Genomic DNA, 17,739 nt, shown 5'->3' with positions numbered 1-17,739 from the left:
GGGCAGAAGCACCTGCACAGATGGGTAGCCCTTTGGGAGCAGCGGTTTGGGTGCTGGCAACCTGCAATGATAACCAATTCTCCTTTCACCCCAGTCCCCTGCCTCGCACCAGCAGAAGAGAGATGCAGGCTGCAGAGTAACTAGGCTGTGGTCCCAGCACGCAGAGGCTTCTGCTGGCAGGGAGTGCATAGGGAGGACATCGCTAGCATCAATTGGGCCTTGAAATCTGCTACCTTGCAGGGCAGTGTGCTGCGTGAGCCAGTGTCCAGTGGATACTCACTCAGCTCAATACTCACCTGCAGGGCTGTCATGGGAACCCTGCAGCTCTCTGCCTGGTGCCGCCCCAGTATGTACAATGGAGTCATTCTGGGGAGGTTGACACCATGGAAAGTTCTGAATCTTCTGCCAGCTGGATTTGATGTTTCTTCAGGATGCCCATGACAGCCACAGTTGTAACTGCACACCATGTGTGGGAAGCCTGCCCTGCCACAGTGTTGACAGTATTTTCCGTCTATTCTGGGTATTGTTTGTCCATCAGCTGGTGGATGTGTTCCATGTGCAGTTACGTCTTTCACTTCCATGCCCTTTCTACTCCTTGCTTTTCTCCTGCTATCAGAGTGGGAGGAACCATGTTTGCCTTTAGTGGTGCTAATATCAAATTCAAACGCAGAGCGCTGAACTGTAGCACTGCCTGAGTAACCTGGTGCGACACACCACGCAGGAGGAAGAGGTACAGGGGACAGCTTTTGCGAGTGACATTCAAGCTCAGCTTGCAGGTTTGCAACTCCTCTGAAAAACTAAAACGGCTCATGTTAAGACTGGGAGCAAACTTTCATGACCCGTTACTCAAACGGGAAGCCAGGTGGCTCAGCAGAAGCTGATGGAGTTGCTCTGTATGAACACCAGGGTAACAGGCATCTATAGCATCGGCTCCCAAATGTTTGCACCTCTTCTCTCCTCAGGCCGTGATCTAGAGTACACCTGCACACACCCACACATGCACTGTTTTTGTCTCCTTTTCTGCACCATTCTCCTTTCCAAACCCTTTTTGATTGTCATAGCTTCAAAATTCAAAACAGTCCCAGCCTCCTTCTCTAATTACAGCAGAGATGGTGGTTTTGCATTTCTGCGTCAAATGCTGAGGGCCAATGGCATTCCAAACAGTAAAGTTCATACTGAAATAGTAGCTTGGTACAAGTACAAACTGCAAAACCTCTTGGAGGAGGAAGCAATGCAGTCCTGAAGGCTGCGGGTCTGGGTCCCTCCTCTTCCTCCCTTCTTCCCTCAGTCCCTGACTCTTCCTCCCTCCTTCCTTTCTTCCCTCCCTCCCAGCCCTCTTAGAGCAGTATAACCTGTGCTGAGGGCCTTTGCCCACTCCCATGCTTTGGATGCCCTAATCCCAGCACACTCCCCTCCTGCTCCAGCTGCACTGCATGATCTACAGACCCCCTCTGGCCCCATGTATCTCAGACCTCTTCTCTGGCATGGTGATGGTGAGGAAAAGATTTACCAATGGCATCACACAGGAAATCCTACCAATACCTTTGTTGCTGCTGGCTCTGCCTCATCTTTGGAGAACAGAAGCAGGAAAGAAAAGCATCAGAAGTGCAGTGGGGAAAAATGTCCTCCCACAGCTAGCTAGCTTTGCAGGGCAGTGAGAAGAGGGAAGAAATCTCCTCTCTGGTTTTCTGCTGCCACAGGCACCAATCTGACTCATGCTGTCACTCCCACTGGGATTTTGAGTCAACCCTATGTCAGAGTGATGGGATGGCTCTGCCAGATCTTGCCTTGCTCCCTTGCTTCAACTGCAGGGAGAAGAAATGTCCTCCGATTGTCCTGTCGTGCCCAGCCTGGCCCCATTCAAGGAGCACTGTGGGGACCCTCATGCTCACTGGGCTGCTTTGCCTCAGCTTAATGCACAGGGATACTCTGTTTCCTCACTACTGGAAGCTCACCCAAGGCTCTTAATGAATGTTTCTGCTGCATCATGACTACTGAAAAACATTCCTCATTAAAGTACTAAATTAATCTCTGCTGAATATATGCGACACAGCCTGAAGCCCACCTCAATCTCCATTAACTGCATTGTTCTTGCAGCCAAGAGAAATAAGATTTATTTTAGTCAGTAAAGTGAACAAACACCACCTGTGATCTACTCAGGAAGCTGACCTGAGCTAGAAGGTGACATTTTTACTGTTCCTTTTTGACTGTAATCAAGGCTAATGGTGCATGGATTATTATGCTCCCAGCAAAGCTGTCTCTTTCAGTCAAAAATGAGGTTTTTGTCAATTAAATTCACAGTGATTCAAAACCACGTACACCATACATATAATAATTCAATTTAGAAAACATAAAGAAAGGAGCTTTAAAGAATGGTGCTGTAAATGACAGATAAGAAATAAGAATTTTTTGTGGCTTGACTGAATTGGCACTTTTGTTTGCATGCTCTACATAGTGATCACAGACTGAATCAGCCTGCAAATATGAACAGCCCCTTTGCTTTCCAAGCAACTCACTGGCTGAAGTAACTTATATACTGCTTGTCCGTATCGAGCTCTGACAATAGGTTCATGTTTTGAAGAGGGATGGAGAAACTCAGTGAGCTACTTAAGACTTTCAAAGCATAAACAGAGCTTAAATGAGGACAAGTATAGTTCTTTATTGCATCTCTTTGTCAAAGTTAATGCAACTCCTGGAAAGTTCAGAGCCTGCAAGAGTGTAGGCTTTTTCCATAAATGTCGCAAAGCATGTTTTCTCCAGCAAAGTCAAACAGCATGTGCCAAGCAGACAATGCCTTCCTATTTTGTCCTTCAAGATGTACTGTGCCTGAGCTCCTGCACACAGCACAGAGTGTTAAAAATATAGTCAGGAATTACATATTAGAGCTTGAATTCTGCTACGAGCTCTTTGCTAGGACTGTCTGAGGATCTGAGCCTTAATAGGGCTCAACAACCTAAGTGCCCATTTAATCAGAGGGGGCTGAGGTTGCGCAGAGAAAGGAGAAGCAGAAAACATGAAATCACAAAAGCTTCTGGCATGCTTGGGATAAACTTTTAGATTTTGTATCCTATACTCAGTCTTCTTCTCTATCACCATCTGGAAACACAAGATGAAATCAGAGCCCCTGTGAGGAGAGCTTAGGCTGATTGCATCGACTTGTGCTGATCTGTGCAAGAAACCAGACCAGGTGGGAATCGTAAGTTCCGATCCAGACCAAAAAGATGTGTATACCTCATGTGAAAGGAGAGGAGAGAGAAAAGAGCCTATTAAAGGAATACTTCAAGACTGTTCAGGACTAAGCTTTGGTCCATTATTTGAAGCAAATCTCCTGAAGCAGATAAATTATGGACAGCAAGACTAATGCTATAATGATTATTACTGTCAAAGGCACCTAACTCCTTCAGATTCCCTTGAAAATCCCTGTGCTGATGTATGTTGCACTGACAGAGAGCAGTAAGTGCTCTGACTAGCACAGGAAGAAAAAGCTCCCACAATTTTCACACTTCATCTATGGTTTCCATAGCAGATTTGGCAACATCTTAAACCTTCCTCAGCCCTATACCTATTATCAGTTGCGTTATGTTACAGTGCTGCATTTTAATTGCTGTGTTTTCTGAGACAGAGGGAGCTGAATTTAAATATATCTCAAGCAGCAGCAGTGATATTTAGCACAGCTACTGTAATTAAGTATTCAGCCTTCACCAACAAATAAACTTCTCACTTGAGCAAATGGGTTCTCCGAAAAACACCTGAATGTTTGACAAAATTCCATTTTCTGTTATTTTAATATCATTAGGAGGCCTTGGCTTTCTTGATTGGCTGGGTGTGCATGCAAACTGCCAAGAAATTACCCATTTTTGATCACAGCTCTTTTCCTTTTATGAATGCAGACACTGACAGCTCTAACAAAGATGCTCAGCTAGGAAGCTTTTTCTCCTGTAACAGAAATGAAATATTGCTGACTTAAAACCTCTAATTACAGTTTATAATGACAATACTTCCTGGAAAAAAAATACAATTAAACTACACTTAACTGCTGGGGGCTTTTTTCTTTAAACTAGGGGTTTGGCTACAGTCTGATGGCTAACTACTTGCAAAGATCTTCCCAACTGGTACAGTCTAGCTGGTAGATTCCAGAGCAAAAAAACACCCCTCACCCACAGTACAGACATATTTTCATGTTGAAGCATTTGCTTTATTTTTCTAGTATAAAACTTAACGTATGCGATAGCAAGCAAGGAATTTTAATAAAGATCACTTAAAAAAAACCCAAGTACATCCTTCACATACAGTATTTTAGAAAGATCTTGTAATTTTACTAGCCCATATGGGATACTTAAGAAAGTGGAAAATTGCTATGTAAAATGCTTAGGCTAGAGGAAACTGCAGAGATTTATACCCAGACCTCCACTCTTATATACAAGTGTTTTCTTCATGAAGTTTTGTCCCTTCCAAGGTCTTCTACTGTGACTGGGAAGTTTTTCTCACTCCCTTTTCACTCAAAAAATATCTGAACATGACTTTTATGTGAGAATACTGGGAGACGGAGCTTCTCTAGCAAGAATTTTCCAATTAATCAGGTTTTGTGCTCCTGGGATTGAAAGAGATGCTGGAGGTGGAGACATGCACACACAGAGATGCAACAACTGGGCTATTCGACCCAATGGAAATTAACAGGACAATGGATGGCGCTGGAGCATCGGCCTCCTGGGCTATTTTGCTACTTCTTTCTGCTGACTTGCACCAAAGATTGGGAGGACAAATGGAATAGTGTAAATGGCATCGAAAACTAAGCCAGGAGTACTGACCCAGAAGGCCATTTTCTGAATGAAAGCACTCTCATTTAAATGACAGCTACACCAAGTGTGCAGGAAAAACTGAGCGCGATAAGAGAAGTGAAGGTGAGAATATTTATTCAACTTTCTTATAACTACCTGTTTATTTTTCCCATGGGAAACAGCAATCTAAAATGGACTATCACCCCACAATATTTATCAGGTAAGGGAATCTGCAAAAAAAAATCTGTCTTGTGATAATCCAAGAACTGGCTCCTGCTATTCTTAATCCTCTGAGCAGAGCTTTGTTTTGTGTGTACTGCCTCTGAAATCAGTGAACACAGAATGGGTCAAAGTCTGAATAATCATAGACAGTTTGGAAACATAGTCTAAATTATTCAAATCTTACCCCAGAATTTAGCTGTGTTTATTGCCATACAAGGAGACATGTCTTTGCAGCTTCCTAAAATAAGTTAAAATGGAAGGACCAGAATTAGAACATTTAAAATCACTCATGTTATTTTAACAACTCAAACTAAAAATCCAGAGTCCTCTTCGGAGTGTTTCAGTGGCACACATACTTTTTTAATACAGACATTCAAAACATATCCCAGTATATCCAGCCTAATGCAGTATTAAAGAGGAAGATTTCAGTTGAGTATACTTTAATACTTTATTAGATGGCACATGCTGGCATGCAATGTTTTAAACACGTGGCAAAGTTAAGCCAAAACAAAGAAATCGTATTGCAGCTCCTATTCAAGCTGAGGCTCACCCTGAAGTCACAGCTGCTGAAGAAGTGAAAAAATTGTCCCAGTGGAAAAAGAAATAAAAATCAGTGCTAACCATACGCGTATTTTCTGTTCAAAATATATGAGGGTCCTTAATTCTATTTCTACTGAAAACTCACACCTACAACTGCTGAAGTACAGAAGCAAAACTGCTGAATTTCAAAAAGGCAGATCATGAAATACTTGCAAACAATTTAGTGTTTAATTCAGTGATTCTAGTCAAATTTACAGGGAGAAACCAAAAGACCAATGCCAGCGGCATTGTAAGCACAGTAACTTTTACCACCCCATTCAGATCTTTCAATCTGCATTTAAGAACAGGCAGAAAGAAATCTGACATCTTTGGACCTATCAGAAAGCTTCAGTGGCTAACGCCAAGGATCACATTCACTCCCAAGTCTGCTTCTCTCAGATGTTCAGTGAAGTCCCATGACTGTACCCGTCTCTCACTCTCTCTTTACACCTCTTTCATGTTGGTTTCTTCTACTTGTCTCAGACTCGGTTGAAAAGATGTGCCCCTCTGGCTGCAACACAAGACACGAGGGTTCAGAAAAGCTCCCATGTCCTGTGTTGTAGCCGGAGGTCTCACAATAGTTTAAAGCAAACCCTCTGGAGTGCAGGCTCCTTTCGCAGGCAGAGCTCTTTTCCTGCACTTTTGAATTCAACCTATGTGTCAATCTGCGAAAAAGAAGGGGAAAAGAATGGAAATCAGGTGTTTGTGGACAGCATGCAGATAACACTGTGTGCTATTGCCACTGTCAACATTGGAAATGGAAAAACAACCCAAGTAGCTGCCAACGTGGGGCAGAAAGGTCAAGTTCAGAGCTGGAGTTAAAAGCTGCTATTCGCTTGACCTCAACAAAGACATGCCAGCTCACAGCAGTTTGAATTAACCCTACTGCCTTTCCAGCATGATCTTCAGAACTTGGAATACTGAAAGCATTTCTTTGGCAAGTTTGCCAGCACCTAATCTTTCAATGGCAGATAAAGCCGAGCAAATAATTAACAACTGATCATGTATAAAAAAATTCTGCTTTTTGTTTCTTGTTTGCAAATTGCCCTTACACAGATCACAACATTTCCAAATTTGTTATGCAGAATTATTTATGAATGCCTTCACAATTAATAATTCCAGGTCTGCAGATCCCTCCTAAGGAGCTGTGAACATTTGCGAATTGCACTGCATTTCTTAATTATAGAAACCATGTATAACTTATTCCTGATGAGGTTAGTTGTCTAATTAACTGACACTGTGGTCAAGAAAGCACTTTTGGTAAACATTCAAACTTCTGAATCTACAACGAGCCCTGTAGAGAATAGCTCTTGCTAACAAATCTCCATGCCAAATATTCACAGAAAACAAGGCCTAGAAATGGTTCAAAAAGCTAAATTAAAATTCACTTATGAACCCAAGTGGATATTCGCAAGACAGTATGTTTTTTTACTGTTTGCTCAACTCAAGTCATAAATTAATGCTAATGAAAATATTCAGAACTGTTGTTGAATATCTCATAAGCACAGTATTTACTTGTATGTGCTCTTTTCCCTCCGGACTTACAAACCATTCCCAACTGAAATGCTTTGAGAAGCAGAGCTTGAAAAGACTTTTATATATGTATAAAATATATATAAATGTCAATCCAGTACTGTACATTGCTGTGCATTACAATAAAGGTCAGCAACTTGGAGCCAGGGATACAAGACAGATTATCGCTATCTGTGTTCAAAATATCCTTGGCAGATTTATTGTTTTTTTGTTCCTGACTCTCTACATGTCATTTTTGTGCTGTCACTACTTCGTTTGCTACTTTTGCTTCTTCAAACAAACTCAAGCAGGAGAGAAAATGAGGTGCACTTAGCTGCTATTTTGACGAAGATGAGCCACGGAAGGCCTGTTCAGACACCCTGATGATAAGTACTCACATTAATAGAATTTGGTAAATTATATAGGCTGTTTGCTCTAAATGTCGAACTTCTTTTCAAAAGATTTTTAATTTACCTTTTTTTTTTTACTTTCCTATCTACTTCAAATAAAACACACAGCTATCAGCTTTGCTCATTTCCAGACTTATCTTGCAAGGAAGAAAGTACATTTGACCAGTCCCCGCTCATACTAGGCAAAGGACAAAGCTATGAATTAAAAGATCTCTCCGTATAAGCACATCAAAAGGAATGCTCTCAGTGTTCTGCACAATAACATGGCTCTTAAACTTGTCTAATGATCACTGCAACAACAGTTTTGAGCCATTAGTCTGCAACTTGAGGACCCCCAAAATCATTATATACATGTATTCTGAGATTTTTGCTACAAATTATACAGTTTATATAGAAATCAGTTATTTCAAGCCACCTGCCTTTCTTATCTCAGCTGCACAGCAAAAAAAAACCCAACCATTTTTACATTCAGCATGAAAAAAATCATGCCAAGCTCCATCTGTCTTACCAATTCCCTGAACTGTGCCTATATAGGCACTAAAAGGAAATCAAAACACAACATACTAGAAACTTGGGACCCAGAATTAATCTGCTTTTTACAGAAAAAAAATGTTCAGATAAAGCTAAAAGATTCACTGCATCCCTATTACAGCAAGGAAATTCAAGGTTTCTGAAATTGCATCCTTATAGATTTGCTGATGCTCTGTGGAAAAAGCATGAAAATAATCTGGGTAAGAGAAGATTCCGCTTAATTAGTCTATATTTCCTTCTTTTGTGTCTCCTTGGTTTTGTTCACTAAAGGCTTTTCCAAGAGGAGTTACTCGAGTTACTCTGAGTTCTAAAACCTCTTTGGAACAGTCTCGTTGTCTGCTCCATGTGACGTCCCAAATAGGAAGCAGGATGCATTCACACTCCAGCCTGCTCTATAGAATGCATCCTTTTACTTGCTTTATACTACCAACAGAGGTGAGTCGATTTATGGATAAATGGGAAACCTGCTCATTCCTCAGGATTCATTTCCCTAGTCTGACCGTACAACCATCTTTCACTCCATGGTTATAAACTTTGACTCATGAATGAATACTGATGGGATGGAGGGTGAGGGAGAGCTTTACAAATCACCTCTTGGGTGGCATTTCACTCCCCTCTTCCCTGACAAGAGTGGGAAGCTGGTACAGCAAACTGCAGTGAACGATCATTGAAATTTAGCCTCTCAGCTGAGCTGGTCAGTGTAATCTTCAGTGAGAAAAATCACTGGCAATATCATTAGCCAGACAGTCATTACTTCTACGGTTTGCATAAGGAACAAGAACAGGTATAATGTGCTCTTATGACTACAGACGTGTACAAGGGGTCCTTCCCCAAGGTAAGGAGCTGCTATTCCAGACCCAGCCATCAAATCGAACTCTAAACTGGAGGTCTGAGAGGAATTCTGATTTCCACCACCAAACTCACCCTTAAAATCTGGCGGTGTGGCTGGACCCAAAATGGGAAGGGGGTTATTTTCCAGTTCCAGAAACACATCACAGGGATGCTGAAGCCACAGAATATGAATCTGAATTCAAGCCAGGGTGATTTGTCTGCATCTTCCAGCCATTAAATGTAAACTAGCACTTTCCTTTAGATCTGGATACTGCCTTCTGTGCCCATTATGATTGTTAGTCAAGGGAGACGTTTCTTGCCACTGCTGGAATCAGGTTTGTTTCCCAGACCCCATTCTTTGTTACAATTTTTGAGTTTGTGATAAATACCCTTTTGTTCTTCCAATTAAATTTCACATCTGTTCCATACCAGTTCACCTTATTCTTTGGAAGGACAGTCTTGCTGGGGCACACTAAAAAATTCGGTCATTTTACAGAAAAAATAAACGTGAGAACGTGTTATAATTTACCTAACCACTGTGAATTAATTTGGTGTTTAAGGTGACACTATACTAATTACATATTAGCACATGAATGTAGCTGGCAGGCTGTAATCATTTCCCTTTGAATGAACAGTGCACACTTCCAGCAAAGCCCTCAAGAACTGTTTTGGAATGCAAGAAAGCAATAATCAAGTCTCTTGTTGCTGTTACTTCGATATAACACAAAGAATTGCCTGACTTTATTTTTAAGAGTATCAATCTCTGTTTATTATTAGTAAAACATGTTTGACAAACTCTGCCCCTGCACGAGCACAAACTCTTGTACTCAACAGGTACACATCAGCTCAGGCAGAATTTGGTCTTCAGTGACCTTATGCTCTCCATGAGCCCAAGCTCCTCCAAATCTGTATTCACTGCAAAATCTTCCTCATTCCAGACTCCAAAGCCTTATAACCATGCAACTTGGATGAGGCATCTGCAGCACATGGGGCATGGTCACACACAAGCATTTATCAATGGTGACTGTTTAACCAGCATAATCTGAGAGAGTAAAAGGAAGGCATTTACTTTTAAACATGGAGGGCTTTACACGATATTTTCTGAATTAAAGACTGCGATTTAAAGTAATCCTGTAAATTGAAAATCTATTTCTGATGTGGCTGAAGTGGGCCTTCTAGACCTAACTGTCTTAAATATAGATTTTAAATCAATATGAGTAGTTTTGGAGCATTACCGTTCAAGGATTTTGTGCCACCACTGTTAAAGCATTATTAATTCATGTTCTTATCTTTCTCATTTCATAAAGTGTAAGGGCTTTTTTTCGTGCAAGTCTATTAATGTAGGAACTATAATCCATCTTTTTCTATTTCACCTTGGTATTGTCTCCACAGATCAAAGGTAGATTATAACACAGAGTGAATTTCATAAATTATTTTGAATGATTTCACAGCAAAAAAAAAAAAGGAGAAAAAAATGCAGGTTAAAGTCAGAAGCACATCACACATCACAGTCTTTACCAAGAAGCATTCAAGACTGCTTGAGATAATCTGCTAAAACTCAGCAATAAAAAGTTTGTTTAATTTCTTAAGATGGCAGATGCCATAAAAAAAGAGGCTGATGCAAAAATAAAGCCTCCAGAGTCTGGCAGTTCTGTTCTGATGTCAATAAAAGATAATGTAACCTGTCAAATTTGCAAGCATGTTTTATCCAACCATCGCATTCTACCTTCACCACTCAAGCATTACCTTCCAAGAAACATCCGCATCTGCCTGATTATCCTGAAGTAATTCTGATGAAGAGAGCAGGTTGCAAATTAAAACAGTCTTTCACTTCCTAGTTTTCTCTCTCTCCCCCCACCTCACTTTTTAATTCTTCATTTCTTACAGTTCAGGTAATTTTTTTCTTGAAAGGTTAAGGAGCTAGCAATTATTTCAATGGCTCTTGCAGCTTTAGGGTAAGTGTCTCATCTGGCCTTTATTTTAAGGAGCTTCCTTCCCTTCGCGCTTTATACTCAATATCTCTTGTTGAACACTGCGGTTACTCTAGAGTTGCAGTACAGTGTTAACTTGGGAGATACTAAGCCTTGTCCCTACTAGAACATACAAACCGTGATACAGAGATGGCCTGCAGTTGCCATGGATGGGTTGTCATGGTTTACACTCCATCAAGCTGATGCACTACCAGACAAGATACTAAAGGCTAATGCTTGTTTAATGCTGATTTAGATGTATTCTTGTGTGGGAAAGACTTTTACTTTCCTGCATCCATTATGATTTTCCAAACATTTTGTCTTCCATGAAGTCAGCCTTCCCATTCTTTCCCATTAGTTCACACATCGTGGCTTTGCAAAGTTTTGGGGGTTGCTTGACTATTTCCATTGTATATGTTCAGTCCTGGAAAGAGGCCCAAAAAAAGCCCACAGTCTCAACAAATCAAGTGTTTATTTTGAGGCGTCTGCTGACAGCCCTCATCACTGAACTGAGAAACTCTGCATCACATCCCCACGATATCTCTTTGTGTTGTTATGCTTGATGCATTCAATCACCCTGACCACTGTGTTTCTGGAAAATCTGTCCAAATTCTGCATCAACCTCCAAAGAAAGTCTGAAAGTTGAAAGCTCTGTTACTTGCTTTCCAGCTGTACAGCAAACATGCATAAAATGCATGAATTAGTCAAGAGCACAGCTATTTCAGGAGTGCAGAAGGGCAGAGCACTGGGTCCGGGTAAAAATGCCTGTGCTAGTGATTCTCCAGCATCAGTATTTTGAGACCTCACCTGGAGTATTGTGTGCAGTTCTGGTGTCCTCAACATAAAAAGGACATGGAACTGCTGGAACAAGTCCAGAGGAGGGCCACGAGGATGATCAGGGGACTGGAGCACCTCCCGTATGGAGACAGGCTGAGGAAGTTGGGGCTGTTCAGCCTGGAGAAGAGAAGGCTGCATGGAGACCTCACAGCAGCCTTCCAGTACCTGAAGGGGGCCTATAGGGATGCTGGGGAGGGTCTCTTCGTCAGGGACTGTAGTGACAGGACAAGGGGTAACGGGTTAAAACTTAAACAGGGGAAGTTTAGATTGGCTATAAGGAGGAAATTCTTTCCTGTTAGGGTGGTGAGGCACTGGAATGGGTTGCCCAGGGAGGTTGTGAGTGCTCCATCCCTGGCAGTGTTCAAGGCCAGGTTGGATGAAGCCTTGGGTGGGATGGTTTAGTATGAGGTGTCCCTGTCCATGGCAGGGGGGTTGGAACTAGATGATCTTAAGGTCCTTTTCAACCCTAACTATTCTATGATTCTATGATTTAGCAAATCTGTCCCTATGCAAGCATTCCTTCCTTAGGCAGAACTGGTTTATGCTGTGAGGAGGCTGCAGCTCATTATCCAGCAGCTCAGGTAGCACAGAAAAAGCCCATGCCCACAGACAAAACCAAAACTGAGCCAAGCATTAATTCCTAAACAAAAAAGTCTCCTTCCTAAATCGAGGAAAACAGAGGGGAAGCGGGCCCAGCATTTCTACTCACTGCAGAAGAAGATCCTGCCAAACTGATGCCAGGATCAGAGTTTGGGAGAAAGGCTGTTACCACAAGCCCTGTCTTGTCAGGCAGTGCTGTCCTGCCATGGGCTTGTTCTGCCTGGCCATGCTCTCCTTGCTGGAAAGCCACCAGCATGTGCCTGCTGCCACATGTGCACACCTTCCCATACTGTGGCTTGCATGGTTCAGGCTCCTTTGTCTCTCTGTTCCTGCAGCACGAGGACGCACGAGGAGGCTGTCATTGTCATTATGACAGGCCATAATTTCTTTTCTCACTTCTTACTCAGCTGTGATTTGAGCTGTCCTTCTCCCACAGAAATGTGCCTGTGTAACACCATCCATGTCCTGCTTGTGTGCACTTAACACAGTCTTTCCATTGCTTTCTGGGTACCAACTTACAAAGCCAAGTTAGGCAGTCACTTATTAAAACCAACCTAATTCATTAAACAAAATAGGACTGAGGAAAGGCATGTGACTATAATGGCAGACTGATGTAAAAGTCTCATCTAGCGGTACTCTTCACTGACACAGAGACCCTCAGACAAACGTCCCCCCATGACATCTCTGGAGACGTGCCACTGAATGCTGCTTCCTTGAGAACTGGGCACCTATTAGAGACATTTTACTAGCTTACCCACGCTTGTACAGACAGTGTGGGGCACAATCAGCAGTGAAAATATACGATTTTAAAGCTGGGACTGAACAGGCATCTGCTGGGAGATGTAAAAATCCTCTGCAGGTTTTGAGCTGGTGTCCAGAGGGCACCACAAAATAGGTGCTACACTAACATATAACAACAAGCCTCCCAGGTGCTACCAGCCTCATGCAGCAATTGCCACGTAGCTCCTCCCAGCCAGCCCCTAGATCTGAAGTGCAAATAATGCCTGTAAACTTCACCTCCCCAGGAACTGATTTCCATATTCACTGTTAAGCTCCTGTCAGTGTTGCCTGTGGTATGTAATTGAAACATGGTGAATAATGGAGCCGATGATGGATTTAGAGATGTTCTAAATTTGCCGGTCTGTAGGTGGTTTTGTCCACTGCTACTTCCTTCCAGTACTAAGCACTGACTATTGCTTCCAGAATTAAATACTCTATATGAAAAAATTGTTCCCACAGCACAACTGACAGAAATTTGAAATGATATAATAATAATGTACAGTCCATTTGCTGTCTAATGTATGTGTGGGATTGAATAGCTCTTTGTGATACATTCCCTTCTTGCTAAATTACTCTAACTTCAAACTGAATTAAAGTAGTTAGTTGCCACTATACCATTGAACTTTGAAAGCTGGATCCATTCCAAAACTTGGGACTGCAAATACTTTTCTTGCAGAAATGCACAAATAAGGGAAAAAGACAAGATTAAAGGAAAAAAGGCTAACTCCATTCTCTAAGCTGTGTTTCGTTCACCAGTCAGGAAAGCGTGATTAGGATTGCGGAATGCCTATCAGCTGGAAATGTCCCACCAAGGAGGGGATCTGCTGCATACGTGTTCCCATCCTCTTATTCTACTACAGTAGATTCTTAGAATCATAGAATGGTTTGTGCTGGAAAGGACCTTAAGATCATCTAGTTCCAACCCCCCTGCCATGCCTCACCCTAGACCTGTCCAACCTATATACAGCTACATCTCAGATTGTGGTTGTGTGTTTATCCATGTATCAACCAATACAATTGAGAACAAAACCCCTGCTGGTAATTTATGCTTACACAATGACTTGCCAGCAATGCTATGGCAAACCCATGTGTATATCTGCTACCAAATCCAGGACAATAGCATTGAACACCATTAGCTCGCGTCCTGTTTTCCATTCGTGCCAGCCATGCTGAACTGTGTGGGAATATAACAAGTTACGGAACATACAAAAGTATACTAAATTATTACACTATACAAGTATTGCACCTGGAATCCTACCTACAGGGCACACATTAGCTCTAGATTGGTTGCTGCCTAGGCATGTTAGGCTGTAACTGGTACTAAGTCATGCACTCAGGCATAGCCATTTACTAGCGGATCTACACTACAGTTGACTACAGTATCTGCTTTTGAAGGGGTCCCATTGTACCATGTTGGTGAAGGGTCAAAGTCAGTAGGAAACAGCATTGGACATGACTGATACCTGTCTGCTCAGCACAGAACTCCTGTTTTATTGCATTTGCTTGCTAGTGAAGGATGTAGGCAGATACAGCCTGATGAAATGAGCTACCAGAGAATCATCTTGCTGTATTCTCCAAGTCTTTGATTACTCTTTAATTCAGTGAAATTTTTGTGCAATGTCCTTCTGACTCTGACCAAGCACAAGTATGTCCACTCCAGTTCTTATAAAAACATAAAAGACTATGTTACCATTCTGCCCACTGATGTCCTTCTGTTATCCAGCCCTCTCGGAGAACAAATCCACCCACTTAAGGAAGGGATAACATATGAGGCATCTTTTGAAGTTCAGACTATTGAAGTAGAGTATTTGAGCCCTTCCTATACTTCAATGACTATTCTTGCAGCTAGCTGCAGAAGAAGAAGAAGAGACATGCAAAATAGTAAGTAACTAGTCTGAGGTCACAGAGACTGTGCCTACAGTGTCTGGCAAGGGAAGCATCAAAGCTTAAATATTCCCCAAACCAAATATACCCTCTGTAGAGGGGTTAGCCTCAAAGCATATTTGCTGGTACAGCTGGGAAATGCCCTCCAGAACATGTGCCCTAGCAAGACCAGCACATTAGTGCATGGCTTTCACAGCCTGCTGCCTGCCCCCAAGACAGCCACATGGAAGGAGGTGAAGACGAGGCAAAAGACTTCACCCTTGCACCTACTCTGTAGGCAACCTTTTCAAAGTGCTGCAGATAGATCAAAGACACTGAACTTGTTCTCCTGTATATCATTTAATGGTTTCCCCATTTCCCAGAGTCAAAGGGACTTTGAGTGGAAAACTTCAAATTTTGGGCAATTTTGGGGGCATCAAGTTCAATACTGGGAATGAAATAAACAGGATACAAGGTTCCCAAAGATAGATGTGGAAATGAAAATGGGAAAAGGGAATCAGAAAACAAAGGAATCAAGTCTCTATACATTCCTTACGGGAATCATTCAGCAGTATAGCTTTTGGTAGCTACAGGCACCACTAGCTCTTCTGCAATGTTGTTAATAAAAACCAGCTGCAACAAAAAATACTTTGGTTGGACTTTGTATTTAAGTTAATTAAAATAGCTTAAATTAATCAGGATCATACATTTACAGAGAATGAATGTGCCATCTGTGTAAAGTGTCTAGGAGTAAATCTAGATTAGAGCATGTGGTCTGATTTTAATTCAAGTGAATTGGCTCTAAATCAATTTAAAGACAGTAAAGGGTGACCAGAGCATGCTAAGAATACTTGGCTCAGTGTGGGCTGAGCTCCAGAGCAGACACTGTCCAGTCACAGCAGATGCAGTTGAGCTGGATGCCAAGGGACAGCAGAGAAGTTTTTGGTTGGATGCAAAATGAGCTTGGAGCTCTGCACATTGTCTACAGTCAGTCAGATGAGAAGACAGATTTACAGAGAAGACAGGTTTACAGCTGTGCATACATAAGAGACAGCAAGAGTAACTGGTAGTTTTCAGGGAGACATCTGCAGTAGTCTGGAGTGTCTGTGTGTGAGAAGTAGCACGAGATTGTGGGTGTGTATGATAATACAGCAATGGAATGTGATGCTGAAAGTTGACCCTTGGGATGGAGCTGGGGCTGAGCTGTACTGCTTCAGTTTTTGCCAGCAGTCCAGTGCAACAGGGCTGAACTCCACCAGGCACGAGCCTCTTGTCAACTCCAACAGAAGAATATGTGCTTAAATTATTTTTGAGGATTTGTGTGTAAAAATAGTGTAACACCATCATCTATCAGTCCACACAAGGAAGTCTTCATCTCCAGCTTGGGAAGTACTGCTTATAGAAGTGGGAGAAGATGGGAGACTGCGAAATTAGTAAAATAATATATTTTATAAGTAACAAAAAAACCCCTACAGTAAATGGAAAACTAGTATTCAGTAAAGAGGACTTTTATTTTTCCTTAAGAGGCCACAGAGGTAAAATTAGCCCCTGCAGGTGTTCTAATATTCAGACAGATCACCTTTGTAGTCCCACATAAAAGAATGCAGGTAAAGGAGAAATTAACTACTAAATAAAAGCCTTCTCTGGGGTTCAAAAGTACAAAAAATTCTTCCTCCTGTAAATACTGTTTTTCTAGCTCAAACCCAAGTGAAAAAGAAAAGCAATCTCCATCACTCAAAATTACACTCATTTACAAAACATATACAGAAACATGCTTTATAACATGTGTCTTGTTATAAGCAGGGAGGCATCAAAATCCATAATAACAGCATTTAAAAGAGAAAGATCAATACGGAATCTGGTATTTCAAAGGCAGAAAATGATTCTATTAAATTTCTACTGGCAGTACGGCACTGGACAAAATACCTAAAACCAATAGTGGGTTTTAGCTTCTCACACTCCATGCATTTCGCAATACTCGTGAGCTTCAGTCATGCCTTGTAAATCTTTAGTATCTACCTATCCTTTGGCAAGGAGTTTCACAAGTCATCTGTCTGTCGTTGCAAAAACAGAATGAGACACCCCTAGCCAGTGGGAAGTTATGGTGTCAGCCCACTGACTGTCAGTGCTGTCATGTGCTCTGTTGGTAACTTATAAATGGAACTACAGAGGAAAATAGTTTTGAAGCGTGATGATGAAGTAGTAGATATTGACAGGTAGTAGTTGCAGAGAGTAGTCCCCCCACATGAGGTACATCAGAGGAGGAAGCATGGAAGTGTCTGTTTGCAAACATTAGCAACTATGGAAGATGGCCTATAGGCTGGACCAATCTATTGGGTTACTCGCAGGAAGATGTACCTATGGCTGCTTCAGACCTTCCCAGAATGGGTGGTTCTGTGAACACAGCACTGAAGATGGGCTTAGGAAGAGCAATATAGTGTCAGGCTAAATTTCAAATACAAGGCAAGACAGATACTGCTAGGCCAGGAAGAAGTCTGGAAAGTCGTAGCTTCATTCCTTATCCTTTACGTAAGTGATCAGTCATCCTGTTCCTTGTTTTCTGCAAGATCTGGAATGACTGTGCATTCACAGAGGAGACTAGACCAAAAGAGCAGCTCCCTTTTTCCCCTTGAAACCTGTGTGAAGGCCCATTTTGCTGCAATTAACTCTGACCCTTTTACAGTCAAATACAAATACAGCTATTCATGGCACCTGTAAATGGTCTTTTCCTAGAGTAACACTCAGTGCTGAAGCCAATGACATTAAATCAAGTTAGAGACTGGATTTTTACATGCACCAGAGATAAAACATAGCAACTGGTATGTG

This window comes from Lathamus discolor, chromosome 2 (genome assembly GCF_037157495.1).
Source record: "Lathamus discolor isolate bLatDis1 chromosome 2, bLatDis1.hap1, whole genome shotgun sequence".
NCBI classification, from domain to species: Eukaryota; Metazoa; Chordata; class Aves; order Psittaciformes; family Psittacidae; genus Lathamus; species Lathamus discolor.
The sequence above is the reverse complement of the archived record's forward strand: the minus strand, read 5'-3'. Positions refer to the sequence as shown.